This window comes from Camelus dromedarius, chromosome 2 (genome assembly GCF_036321535.1).
Source record: "Camelus dromedarius isolate mCamDro1 chromosome 2, mCamDro1.pat, whole genome shotgun sequence".
Lineage (NCBI taxonomy): Eukaryota > Metazoa > Chordata > Mammalia > Artiodactyla > Camelidae > Camelus > Camelus dromedarius.
This window is the reverse complement of record NC_087437.1, coordinates 7,708,011-7,722,805: the sequence shown is the minus strand read 5'-3', so window position 1 is coordinate 7,722,805 and position 14,795 is coordinate 7,708,011. Positions and strand designations below refer to the sequence as shown.

Here is a 14,795-nt window from a genome sequence, read left to right as displayed (position 1 = left end):
TAAATTACTTAATTTCTTTTAAATCTTTGGGTCACGCATTCATAATCAGGGTGACACTAAATATTCAGTTCAGGGACAGTCCCCTCTCAGTTGCTTCACATGTCTCCAGTTATGCCCGTGGATTCACCGTATAATGAACTTAAGCCTCTGACAACTTGAGAGTTTCTTTTGAAACAATTCTTACACACATGGGGGCAAACTGTAAGAAAGTCTCTTGATTTTTTTGCCCTAAAATAAAAATGATAGCCTCTCACTCACTTGAATCCAAACTTTGAATCTGTAATAATCTCAGTAAAACCTAAGAGAAAAGGTCCTGGATTACTAGCCTTGATTTGATAATTCACTAATTAAATTAGTATTATAAAGATAATTCATTTAGGTCAGGAGACATTTGTTTAAGTGTGCAAAAGACCTATTTTCGAGGCATACTAAAGCATTCCAGGTGGGTCAACCAGGTGGCAAACCACCAACTACTAATACATACTCGTTTTTAGTCATGTATAATGGGTACCCAAATGATCTCCATATGTCAACATTCTACGGTTCTGCCTCTATTTACCATGTGTGAGGTGCCAGGCAGTGCCTCAGGGCCTGTAAGCTTTATGAGACAAGAGCTGGCAACAAATAGCCTCAGTTTATTCAAAGAAAATCTTGGATAGGAACGGTTTGTATAGCTATCACAGAGAGCACAGGCAAGATTTCCCTTTCTCAATACCTGGGCTGTACCTGCCGGTGTCCTGGGTTCCTAAAACTTGGCCTGTCTGACTCTACGGTCTCTCAAACCTCCTTGCACAAACCTGACTTTCCCTATCGTACCTCTTCAGTTAGAAATTGAACCAAAGAAATGGTCATTTCTTTAGCATTTCTGGCACTGACGCCTCATTCCCCAGTTTTAATACTGCACAATACTGTGCCGTGTCTGTTTAGGATTCTAGAACATGACCACTTCCAAGATCACGTGGAGGAGATTTTTTCTTTCCTCTCTCTCCTCCAGACCAGAAACATGGTCCCCCTGATCTGAGCCCTGACCTACAATTCTGAAGGCCACTGACATTCCTGTGACAATTAAAGTATTACACAAGGTCTTAAGCACAACACCAACTTTATTAGTTCTTAACTAACACATGGTAAGTACTGAATTATAATGACCAAAATAAGACCCACGCTAATAAGACTTTGCAGAGTATCATGCCCAGTGATTAGAAGAGCCATAATTGGGAGCCAGATAGACAGATCTCCGATTCCAAAGCTATTTCCAGTATAAAACGACCTAGTGTTGGGAAAGGTGGTTAATTCATTCTCTAGATCAAGAATCTGCAAACTTCAGCCCACCGACCAGTCATCTTGTTTTTGTAAATAAAGTTTTATTGGAACAGGGCCACATCCATTTATTTACATATTGTCTATGACCGCTTTTTCGCTATAGTGAAAGAATAAAGTAGTTCAGATAGAGACTATCTGGCCCACAAAGCCTAAAATATTTACTATCAGGCCTTTACACAGAAAGTCTGCTGCTCCCTGATCCAGATCAAATGAGAGCAAATGAGAATGGGAATTTCAACTAACCATTTTCCCCAATACATTCCTATTTGAGAACTAACTTGCTGGAGAAGGAGAGTGTATAATGATCCAGCTTAATCAAAACTTTTAAAAATTAAACTTCACATAATTGATCCTAGGTTTCCGCATGTAGGTGGTTTAAAGGAGGGGGGAAAAGCACTCAGTGAGCACAAATGAAGTTCAAATATTTCCCAATTCTATTCATTTCACCATTATGTAACAGCAAACACTCCACAAAATGTAGGGTTTATGAGAATCAAGCCACTTAAGAATTGGTGTTGAAATGCAAACTCCCACTAAATTCAACACAGATACTAAGGTCTATTTTTGTCTTTCTCCTCCCTGAATAGGACCGTAAGTTAACCAGGGACCCTAGGAAACTTCATAGGACCATCTGCAATCTTATGTGTAACACTCCTCAGAAAGTGCTTCTTCCCTTAGTCACAGAGCTATCTACTGCTTTTTTTTTTCCAGTTGAATCTGTGGGAGCATCAGAAAAAAAGAGTGTGCACTTCAATTTCAAGAACTTAGGCCAAAACAGGAGTTTTTTTCCTGGATAGTAATACTGCATTTGGCAAACACACTGAGCGTTCCCTTCCTCTGGCGAGCTTGGACTGAAGATGCAGAAAATAGGGTCATTGGTTCAATATCTCTAAAGATGGTCTGTGACCTGGCATACGACAAGCCTTCCTGACATGAATGATTATGGAATTATAGATCCTTGCCATTAAAAAGAAGCCTCAGAAATTATCTAGACTAATTGTGTTACACTGTAGCTGGAGAAACAGCAATTAGGAGAGGCAAATGCCCGTCCTAATCTGACACTGCTAGCTAGTGGCAGAGATGGGGGTTGGACTTGTGACTCCTGGGACCATTTTACTGTATTACAGAGTTAGCTAGCTGACCTGCCCCAGATAAGACTGTGAAATAGAGAAAAGCTGTCCTCAGACAACCAGAAATAGTCCCATGCCTTGACAGGACCCACCCACCACTGAATGAAGAATAGAAATCAACTCCTTAGCGTGACCTACAATTGGAGGCCTGAACTTCCTCTGTGTTCTCCACTCAAGGCAACTGCTCATATTGCTGGAGCTCTAGAACAGCTCACGGGCCAGCATGTCCTCAGAAGCCCAAGAAGCCAAGGACAATCCTGGAGAAAAAGTGTCCTCAGGAAAACCTGGGCACCAGAACTCATCCAGTCCCAAAAGAACAGGGATCTGGAATAAGAAGGAGGCCCCATCCTGACTACTAAAGGTAGTCTTGAGCTGATTCCAGCCAATGGCCATGTGTCTTTTCACAGAAGCTGAGGCTAGAAGGGAACTTATGGAACATCTTACCCAGTTTCAATTGTATGGCCCAGAAAAGTGGTGAAGAAGCAAGCTCCTTGAGCTCATTTTAATACTGCACAAAACCTAGGAGGAGTCATTTTTATTCATCCTGGTACCCCCAAGAGCCATATTTCTATCATACTCTCCTAACCTAGACTTTATCTAGAGTAATATTTGTGCTGATATCACAAAACCAGGAGCTCTGATTAGCTGCTGATGACATCAGAAGGATTTCCATGAAGTGATGGATGATGCACAAACATGCCAAATAGTCATCGTTCCCATTCTTTTTAATAAGATGAATGTAAGGGGAAGGGATATATATGTGGCATATTCAGAGTATGTAAGAGGAAACTCCAGCCCAAGCCTGGGAGAGAATTAAACGCCAACCCGAGGGTCCGTAACTTGCCAAGTTTCCCACTCCTAAGGCAGTGTCCCTTCCACTATGGTGTGTTATATCACAGTTAGAATCTGCTAGAGCAAACCGGTCACGAAGCCCTGCTTCCCTCAAGTTCTGAATAACAAGAAAAAGTAGAGGGGATAGAGATCGAAGTCATTTATTTCTTTTTATGCCATAGATTTATCTATAGACACTCACACTGCTGGAATGTATGACTTCAAATAAAGAAGTGAAAGTTTAACGCACAGTAAAGTTAACCTAAGTCTGTATGCAATTTGAAGTACACTGAGCAAGAATTCTGGTTTAGCATAGATTCAGCTGACTTCCAAAATGAGTCAATTAATATCATACAATAGCTAAGTGCAAAACACTGCAGAAGAATTTGAAAAAGTCAGTCCTTATGTCTAAAAATTCACCTTTTTATCTAGAAGAATAAATCTACCCTATACAGTTGAGATGCTTTTTGCAGAAACTGACAAAAAAAAAAATCCCACTCAAATTGGCTGAAGAGGGAGAAAAAAAAATTTGGTCCAGGCTCTGAGTTAACTCCATTCTCAGAAAGGTTCTAAGAATTTCTGCCATCTCAGTTTCAAATTTAGCCAGAAAGGACGTATGCCTGCATCTCATGTCTCCTTGGCTCTGGTGGGTTTGTGTGTCTAACCCTGGATTAATTTCTGCATCAGGGGTGTACAGCCCTGGTTGGCCAGGCATGAGTCAGACATACCTGGAGTCTGGGAGGGATGGATAAAGTTCCATCAGAACTATGGTCTGGGAGTGGAGAAAGAGGAGATCCCCTTTTCTCAAATATGTTACCCAGAGTAGGGCAAATACATCAACGATGGCCAGGAGACAAAAAATGCCCATGAAAACACACACAGTAAAAATGATTAAAAATGTATCTCCCTTGCAAAGTAGGACAAATGAAAGGCACAAGTGCAGAGCGGTTAATAGTGTGGGCTCTGGAACCAACCTGCACAGGTTCCAAGCCTCATTCCACCACTTGTTAACTGTGTGAGCTTAGGCAGGTTACTTACCCTTCTTGGGCTTTAATGTATCCACCTCTAAAAATAGAGATGATAATAATATCTACTCAAAAGTATTCTGTGATAATTAAATAAGATAAAACCTATAAGTGCTTAGAACAATCCCTGGCACGTGGTAACCACTCAATCTGTGCTAAGTGTCATGATTATGAGTATTATTGTATATGAGAGGCAAACATGATGAGTTTTATAAAATCTCAGAGGAGGGAGAGACACTTACAAAGGATTAAGGATGTGCTGCACCGTGGACCTGCACTGAACAGGGAAGACTGGGTCATTGTCGTAGTAGAAGGGTGAGGAGATGACACCAGGCCCATGGGTAAGGATGGCAAAGAGCAGAAGTCACAGTAGACCAACCCATCTGACTAGAGTGCAGAGTGAAACTGTAACCAGGTCTTCACTGCCAAGATTTTTTCAAAAACGCTGGACGTAGGTTAATCTGCCGGGTTGTGCTCCTCCTAAAATGGAACTGAAAAAAAACTATTGCTTTCAGTTTGGATTTACTGGTCTTGTATTGTGAAACAATTCTGTATCTTCTTCTGTTTTATTCAAGCCATTCACTAAGAAAAATTTTATATGTCAACATCCTTATATGATTTTTGTGACACACTCATAAAATTACTCTATTAATTAACAGACTGAAACTTAAAAACCTTTGAACTCGAGAACAGCAATCTACCTTGCCAATATGGATGTGTTGATCTAAGGGTTATTATTCTGTTTTCAAAAAGCCGTTACCCTACTGATGGGTCTCATCTCCTCCAGACCTGCTAATCCCTTTCTCATAGCCCCTCCCCGGAGACCTCCTAAAAGCAATGCTGAGACTACGCTGGCACCTTGATCTCAGACTCCGCAGCCCCCAGAACCACGAGAAATATGTGTCTGCTGCTTAAGGTGCCAGACTATGGTGTTTCGCTACAGCAACCCAAGCATCCTAAGACAGGACTCATTGGGATTAAAACATTTTTTATTGATTCTTTGATCATTTGAATATTTCAGCGGCAGTGGAACTGAATTTCATGTGACATTCTAGATTTCACTCAACTATAAACATTATGATGGTCCCACGAAGTTTTATTTTGTTGAGCTGAAATATCCTTCTTCCCAAAGGTAACTGATTAGATTCCAATCAGGCAATAGGACTCCTCAGGACTTAGGTCAGGTCAGGGGGAAGTCCACCTAAGGCTGTTTTGCACAGATTAGCTACAGGTCTGCTGGTATTGTAACAGAAAAGAACAAGTCTGACTCCATATTAGATCTGTTCCTTCGGCTGTAACCCTGTGCTCTGTTTCCTGGGCTTAGTCTTGCCGGTTCTACACCTTTTGTAAAAGACTGTTGCCTAGAGCCTGTTGCCTTGTCCTGAAACAGGACAGCCCATTCTCAAGGCTCTGACCTTTAAGGGTATTAACACTTTCCCATTCATATAAGGAAAAAAAAGCTGCAAAATAGAAAATAACATTTGTTTTGTTAGAAGTTTACTGGGACACCATGACCTGATCCACACGGACAGCTGAAAGAATAAAGGATTCTGACACCAAGAATTTTGCACCAACCAACCACACCCCCCTCTCCTTTTAGTACAAAAGAAGCCTCAATTCTAAGTCCAAGAAGATGGTTCTCCAGGACATTAGTCTGCCATCTTCTCGATCGGCCAGCTTTCTGAATAAAGTCGTTATTCTTTGCCCTAACATCTCCTCTCCCAATGTACTGGCCTGTCATGTGGTGGGCAGAATGAGTTTGGACTCATTAATAGTGTTAAGATATAAAGTCTAATTATCATTTGAAAAAAATTGAGGGAAAATTCCCTGTCTAATGTCTTAGAGAACCTCTAAGCTTTGCAGGATAGCCCTACTAATTGTGGAAACAATTTTTTTTTTTAATTGAGGAAACACTTGGAAAATGGACCTTTATGTTGATCGTTGAAGGACACAGGTGATCTATAATATTTAATACTCAAAATGATATCACATCTCCTGACAGGTAGCCTGAATCAAGTGAGCCATGTACTGACACCTTGCACATTTCTTCACTTTATAGGTAAGAATGATGGGCCACGAGTCCAGCCCTGGGGCTACTGGTCCCGTGCTCTGGCCACCATCTAATCTGCATGCATATTTGCCATGCTTTTGCTCATTCTTCCAAACGAAGTGTTTCCTTTTGGCTTTGAAGTCAGACCTGGGATGGATCCTTAGACACTCACTACCTGCAGGGCCTTACAACAGGCTTAGATGGGAGACGGCTGGCGAAAACACCTATCATCCTGCCTCCTGGCACATAGTTAAGTGTTCAACACCCACTCTTTCCCTGCAGAGAACTCCTGGTTCCATTAAGACAGTTGAATCTTTGCTCCCTTACTCTTCTTCATATATGGCCACTTTTGAATGCTGTTCTTCCCTTTGAGTAATGTGTTGTTTTTCCTAATATGATGAGCCATCTCATCAACTGAAGTATCTCACAGAGATAAAAGGGAAGTGTTTATTGTTTCTTTTTATGTTTTTCCTAAGATTTCAAGAAATTTATCACTCATTAAAAAATTAGAGCAGATTTACATGAGTGCTGATGGAACCCAAGGTGGATTAATAATTTCTTGGTGACGCTAATGGTTAATTAGGCATGCATATTTGTACTAGAAAAGAAAAAAATCTGACTCCATATTAGATCTGTTCCTTTGGTTTTAACCTTCTGCCTTGTTTTCTAGGCTGAGTCTTGCTAGCTCTGCACTTTTTATAAAACAGTGTTGCCTATAGCCTGAAATACACAGGATAGCCTATTCTCAAGGCTCTGATCTTTAAGGATATTAACGGTTCTGCATTCACATAAAGATAACAAGCTGCAGAATAGAAAATAACCTTTGTTTTGTTGGAGGTTTTACAGTGGCACCATGACCTGACCCACGTGGACAGCTGCAAGGACAAAGGATTCCAAGAACAAAGAATTCTTACACCAACAAGTATGCAACAATCAACCACATCCCCTCCCCTTTTTAGTATAAAAAGAGCCTGAATCCTAAGTCCAAGAAGATGGTTCTCAAGGACACCAGTCTGCCATCTTCTTGGTCTTCCGGTTTTCTGAATAAAGTCTCTGTTCCTTGCCCCAACACCTCGTCTCCAGATTTATTGGCCTGTCGTGCCATGAGCAGAATGAGTTTGGCTCGATAACATATCCTTTTTCAAAAAAATTATCAATCAGGCCTCGCCCAACGCATCTCTCCTCTCAGCGGCAGCCGCTCTCCCGGCCTTGAACCGGCTCTGTGAGATTAGGGTCCAAACGCTAACTATGCGGCACCTCCTCCTACCTCAAGGTGTTGGGAGACAGCTCACACCAGTCCTCGTGCCCTTCCGAGGCCTGAGGCGCGGGCAGCTTGTGCTCGCAGTCGCTGTCCGCTGCAATGTGACCTCCTCCTCCCGACTCGTCCCTTGGCCAGGGCCTGGCCTACCTTGGTCTCCGGCGTCCGACGGGCTGGACCCGAGTCAGGCGTCGGAGAGCACACACGAGGACAAAAGCTTGTGCACCAACGAGAAGAAGCCACTGCAGGGCCTCAGCCACAGCTTCCCCGCGTTCACAGAGAAGAGGCACCAGCGGGAGACGCAGAACCCCGCGCCTGCGCGTTGGCGACCTGCGCACGCAGCTGGAGGAAGCGAGCTCGGCGCACGCGCAGGCCCCGCTGGAGCGCGACAGGCTGGCAGTTAGGGCGCAGTGATTGCAGGCGCGCTGCCTGGAGGAGAGAGATCGGCGCGCAGGCGCAGCAACGCGACATGGACGGTGCTATGGATCTGGAGAAGAAGGTGGAGCCACTGCTGGACGAGCTGGCCTTGGTGCGTGCTGTGCACGACGAGGAGGTGGCCCAGCTTCTGGCCACGCTGCCGGCCTCATCGCAGGCCGCGGCCGAGGTGAACGTGGCTGTGGCCAAACCAGACCTGAGTTCGGCGCTGCGGGAGAGCCACGCCCAGGATGAGTCCCTGGCCGCCAAGAACCTGCAGTCAGCGGAGGTTTGGTACAAGGCCAAGTTTGCCAACCTGAACGAGCAGGCGGCGCGCAGCACTGAGGCCATCCGGCCCAGCAGCGGGGAGATGCACCAGTACCGGCGCCGGCTGCAGGCACGCACCATCGAGTTCCAGGGGCTGCGTGGGGCCAACGAGCCCCTGGAGAGGCAGATCCTGGAGCTGGAAGAGCAGCACAGTGCCGAGGTGGCTGGCTACCAGAAGAACATTGGGCAGCTGGAGAATGATCTGAGGTACACCATGAGTGAGATGGAACGCCACCTTAGGGAATACCGGGACCTGCTCAGTGTCAAAATGGCGCTTGACATTGAGCTAGCATCTTTCAGGAAACTGCTGGAAGGTGAACAGACACGTTTCAGCACCAGTGGATCAAGCATTTAAGGGCTAAATCCACTTCCCAATCCAAGGTATCTGCTCCTATCTAGAATCCTCAGCTCTACCACCAACAAAGTCTCATCCACTGGGCGGTCTCTTAAGAAAGAGGAGAAGGAAAAGGAGGCTTCTAAGGTAGCCTCTAGGAAAACCACCCAGACAGAGTAAAGTTTTGAAGAAATATTGGAGGAGACAGTAATATCTACTAAGAAAACCGAGAAATCAAATAAAGGAGAAAGTACCATTTCAAGCCCAAAAATATAGTTCTGTTACTTAAAAAAAGCCAATGCTTAAGAGGGGGTAATATACATTTGACTTGTTAAACAGCATATTCCTGATCCAAAACACCAGTCACCACTATACAGTGTCTTCAAGACTTCAGTCTCATATTTAGCATTAAATACTTTCTCTAATAAGAAAACCACACCTTAGATTGGAGCAAACTGCAGTCCTAGAGCAATCACAGAGGAGTTATCTAAGAATTCAGCTTTCTGACCTAACACTCAGGCTAGATGATTCAGATACAGAGGAAATACAAACTAAGGTGCTAAATCTGTGATCATCATCACTTTGCTATGAGCTGAAATTAAAACCTGTATTCATTCACTATACCCAGCCACTACCCTGCTATATAATCTCACCCTAGATACCTAAAACATAAGCTCACTGCCAAAGATAAGCCCACAGTTCACAGCCAACACCACGCTGGTAGAGCTGTTTCACACAGGATAGGTGTTTGTGTAATGAATACTTGTCCTCTCACCACCCTCAATCCCATATAACCTTTCCTCCCATTCAGAAAAAGGCTAGTGTAATATTCATCCCTTTTAAATACATTTAGGTTCTTCTCCAAAGAACTTGTCTCCCTTAGGTCTCTTAGTCTCTGCTCAGTAGGTAGAATTAGATGCATGTTAACCATTTCTATGATTGTAATAACTTCTCCCCGCCCATTTCATATCCTAATTCTGTAGTTTAAAAAGGGGCAGTGATACGTTTCAAGGGTTGCCCCCCAACAAATCAAATAATGAAAAGCATCTCTAGATTTTAGTCTCTCAGCTTATTCAAGTCCATTTAATTAGGAGAAAGGAATACTTTATTAAGAATGTAGCTTTTCATCTTAAGTTTGGAAGCACAGTCATAGTTGATCCCAAACCATGATTAAGCTGATCTTAGATATAATAGTATAATCTAGAAGAGGTGGGTATTTGTATGAAGGGGGAAACCCAAGGCCTCATTTATCTGTGTCAGTTCATTTGCGGTGGTAGCGAATTAGCTGTTTCATGCCCTTGCCCTTAGACAAATCCACATACTCCCCTTCCCACTAGTCCAGGTCCTAAAGAGGCCTTGTTTTCACTCCTATGCCTTTTAAGAGTGTTAAGTGTAGAATGTGTTATCACCAGGACACAGTGCTACTGCCCCAAAGGAAAAGAAGTCACTTTTGAGCAATCAACACCATCAGCAAGTACGAAAAAGAAACCTTTCTCTTTTCTAAGAGTTTTGACCTGCGGTTTTCCTACTGCTGCACGGTTGGTGGGGTCTCCCTTCCCTGCTGGAAAGGAAGAGACAGATCAGAGAAGGGCACACAGGCTCCTGCTCACATGCAAAGAAGTAGGTTCTGGAGAGTCCAGTTTTCATCCGCCCTGCAGTGTAGCAGCTGCGTTGCCCGGTCTTCCAGGTGCGCCCAGTTTGATGCAGGATTTGGTTCTCTGCCAGAGTCACTTCCACCAGATCTAACGAGTTACTATGTTTCTGTCATATCTCTCCACTAAGAGCTCCGTGCTGATGAGGATGTGATGCTTTTACTGAGCTTTCCTATCCTAGTACCTGCTTCAACTGTTCAAGGAACTTGAAAGAATAGTTTTGTCTTCTTCCTTTCCCTTACTCCATCCCTGTCTTTACTCCCCACACTTACTGTAAAACATCAGTAAAATAAGAATTAACAGTCACATGAATTCCATCAAAAAAAATCAATCGCTTATATTTGAAATCTTAAAAAAAATGATATAAATGAACTTACTTACAAAACAAATAGACATACATACATAGAAAACAAACTTACGGTTACCAAAGGGGAAAAGGGGGGCGAGGAATAAATTAGGAGTTTGAGATTAATATACACACACTACTATATATAAAATAGATAACCAACGAGAACCTACAGTCTAGCACAGGGAACTATACTCAGTATCTTGTAATAACCTATAATGGAAAAGAATCTCAAGAAGAATATATATAGATACACATATTTATGTATATCGCTGAGTCACTTTACACCTAAAACTAACACAACACTGTAAGTCAACTATACTTCAATTTAAAAATAAATAAATAATAAATACATCAAATGCATATGGCTGTACATAACCCAGAAGTTCTTAGAAAACCAGAAGTTCTTAGATCCTCTCCTCCCATTTTTTTTTTCCTGCGCCAGAAACAAAATATTTCCAGTCTTTTGGCCATTTCATTTTCAGTAATCACCTCCTTACAAATAACATGTCTATATTGTCACTTCCTTGATTTTCCAGTTCTAGGCACTATTGACTTGTTTCTCGCTGTAACAGGTGAGAATTCCGTTCGCTGTGATAGGGAGTTCACGCACTACTTGTGGCGACAGCTTGCCCATAATGATTGGTCAGTGTGTGTCCAGGCCCCGCCCCCAACTCAGAAAGGCCATCCCAGCTGGAAAGGTTTCTCGCTGCTCTGTTAGGACCCAAAGCCTTCTGCTCAGTCCTGCTTGCTTGCTTTCCTGCACAGATGTTGATCCCACTGATACTTGCTTCCCACAGAACTTGGATAGTTTGGGAAAGGAAGTTGTCTGGTTGCACATATTAGGGGAGGAAATCTGAATCTAGTTGCTTCTTAAAAATACTTTCAAATTATCTTTCTGGGTTCAGCTTTACCATCATTGTCACTTTCAGAGGCATCTATTCTTAAGCTTTTGGAAGGTTCTGTAGTGGAAATTGCCTTGTTTCTTCGCTTTTTCCACTGCTGGTTAGGGTTTAGTTTTCTTAGATCCAATTAAGTCAGTTCACACATCGATTCTGTTGCTGTCATCTTTCCTGTTATCTGTGACCTGCAGGTTTATGTCTTTAAAACAATCTCTTCACTGCTGTTTCAGTGATACTTTTGGAAATGTATGCATTTAATCTGCCACTGTTTTGACATAGACTTCACTCTGCGTCTAGAACTTCTGACGTTTTTATTTGCAAGCCATATTGTACGGAAAATAGAAACACTTCATCATTAAAGCTTTCTGTTTGCACTTATTCAGGAGAGTGAGTCAAAAAGGGATTGTGTGTCTTGAAATTTGATATATTCTTGAGGAAGTAAGTGATGGGAAACTCTCAGATTGAGGTTCAGTATGGAAGGAGTTATTACAGGATTTGCAATTACAAGATGATATAAATGACTGAGTGTAGATCAAAATAACAGACATTATCTCAAGGATCATGGTGGCTTATTACTTGAGTGACAGTCATAATTATTTTTAACAGCCAAACTGGTGGGGTAGAATACATCAAATGCAGGCACTTAAAAGCTGTCTTTTCATTGAACTCAGTATGATGAGATATAACATGCAACAGTGTATACCGTTCTAGACACGAAAGAAGTAGAATGTACTTCAGGAGGGCTTAGAGGAAAATGGCAGATATGATTAAAGGGCTGGGAATAGGCAGATCCTAAGTGTAAGCAGAACACACAGTTTATTCAGAGGAGAAGAATTAGATGGTTTTCTAATGGCCCTAAAGCATATAAAGCAGTCTCATTCGTCTTCACATTTGAAGTGTTTTTTCTGAGAAAATTTAATGGGATAATTGATGGGTAAGGTACTTTACTGATAGTAGGCCATTCAGTGCTAGTTTTCTTCCTTCTTAAAGGATCCAAGCATGACAAAGTGGTCTTTAACTTCAACAAGAAGGAATTAATTTTTACTTAATTTACTTAATTTTAATTAAGTATTCCCTGGCGGTGAGGATTACAGTAGGATAAATTGATTGCTTTAAAAACTAGTATTTACATCGAAAAAGGGATGGATGGAAAGAGGTCAATGAATGTATGAAGGTAGTTTTCCTTGCACAGTGAACCTAGGAATGATATATTTCCTTATTTCTTCAACTTTCTTTTATATTTCCCTAATTTTTTACATAATTTTTCATAAATGACCAGGTAATATTTTCTAATGGATACAAACTGACACCACTTGTGTTTTAAATTACAACATGATTTGTGGATATAATCCTTTTCACTGTGATGTAGAGGCCTTATAATATGAAGATTACAGGTCAAACTCAAGCTAAACAAGGCTTGGGTTTGAGTAACAGCCTTGCCACTAAGTGGTTTTGTGAACTTGGGCACGGTACCTAACTTTTGAAAACACTGATGAAAATATTCCTTATACCATAGGGTTGTTGAAAGGATTAAATTAATGAACATATGGAAAGCATTTAGAAAAATTCTGACTTACAATAAGCACTCAATAAATGGTAGACATCATTTTTATTCCAAAAGACGTTTAAGGTGCTTTTAAAACTATGTTATGGAGGTTTTTAAAAATAAGAAAAAGAATTTAGGTAGAGGATAGAAAATAAGCTCAAAAGAGCTAAACTTTAATGTTATTTATTAATAATATTTAATATTCTTATTAAATTTCTAGCTCTCAAAAAGAGAAAAATATGATTGGATATAACAGAGTATCTCTAAATAAGCTTTCAAAACTCATATCCTGACCTAAAAATATCTTTCCCCAGGATTCTCATAAAGGAGACACTAGGATATATAAATTTTTCTAAATCGGAAAGTATAAAGGGGTTATGTTACCTCCACTCTTAAATTTTGTTAAAATTAAATGTCTAAATATTAATGCGTACTTGGGGGCCAGGCTTCCTTATGGTGAGTAAGTATTTTTTTGTTTTTTGTTTTTTGTTTTCTAAACTACAGAAATCAAGCACAGCCACATGACAAAACTGTCCCAGTGCAGGAGCTTACATTTCATTACAGCTAAATGAATCAATAGCTAAAAAAAGCTATGACACTTTTGAAGTTCACTGTGCTTCTCTGTCTTCTTTCTGTATTTATTATCTCACTCCTTGGTGAGTCTTCACATAATTGATGAGTGTGTCCCCAAATACATGCATTTAAATATTAGTTTCCTTACTCAGCCATACTTAATGCTTGTGTGGCGATATATAGATATATATATAGATATATATATAGATATATATACACACACACACACACACATATATATATATTTAAATTAACTTCCAAATAAGTCATTTATTTTTATTTAGATTTAAAGAATACCCATGCATTGATTATATGTTTTAATGTATACGTTAAAATAGTAATACTTTTCTTTAAAAAGTCTTTTAGGTATCATCTAAAAATCACTTTGTGTACTTTCAGCAACATTCATGACTTCTACTACTTCTGGGGAAACATGAGAAAACTCTACTTTGACATACATATTCACATTAAAGCTTATGTTTAAATGTGAAGCTAATAACCTCTAATTTTAAAATGAAGATTGTATTTCTTTGCTAAATGAAAAAAATGAAAAGGGAAACTTGGAGTGTGTCAGCTACTAAAATCAAGCCATGCCTATTCAGCTGGAGTGATGAATGCCTTTCTTGCTTTACTAGGCTAATGTCGAATTTTACCGACAAATTTCAGCCACTGGTAACAGATCAAAAGTATCTAAGGTAATAAACTGACTGAATCCCCCCTATTTAAATAATTATTTTCTTAGCATCATTCTAGCTGTCTTTAGGGAGGGTCTTAAGTACAACAACAGGTGTGTCCTGTGCTCATTTTTTCCAGTATGGTGGGTAACAAATTCTAACTCTTTAACTTGCACTTTCCTGATTACTGATTAGGTTGAGTCTCTTGATATATTTGTGGCCAATTCATGTTTCATCTCCTTTGACCTATTATGTCTATTGCAATTTGTTTATATTGAATTGTTTGTATTTTGTTATTAATTTGGAAGTGTTCCTTATATATTCTTGATGCTAAATGATAGTCAATATTTTTGTGTTTCAAAAATCTTTTACAGACTTGCAGGATGGACCCACAGCTGGTCTGTCAGCTT

At 40.8% G+C, this 14,795-nt stretch overlaps 1 protein-coding gene and 1 pseudogene across 1 annotated transcript in view; one reads left to right on the top strand and one right to left on the bottom strand.

Annotated features, from left to right (window-relative positions):
- KCNH8 (potassium voltage-gated channel subfamily H member 8) overlaps window positions 1-14,795 on the bottom strand; it is a 351,827-nt gene that overhangs the window by 181,507 nt on the left and 155,525 nt on the right. The window lies entirely within an intron of this gene.
- On the top strand, window positions 7,726-8,968 carry LOC105085153 (alpha-internexin-like; annotated as a pseudogene).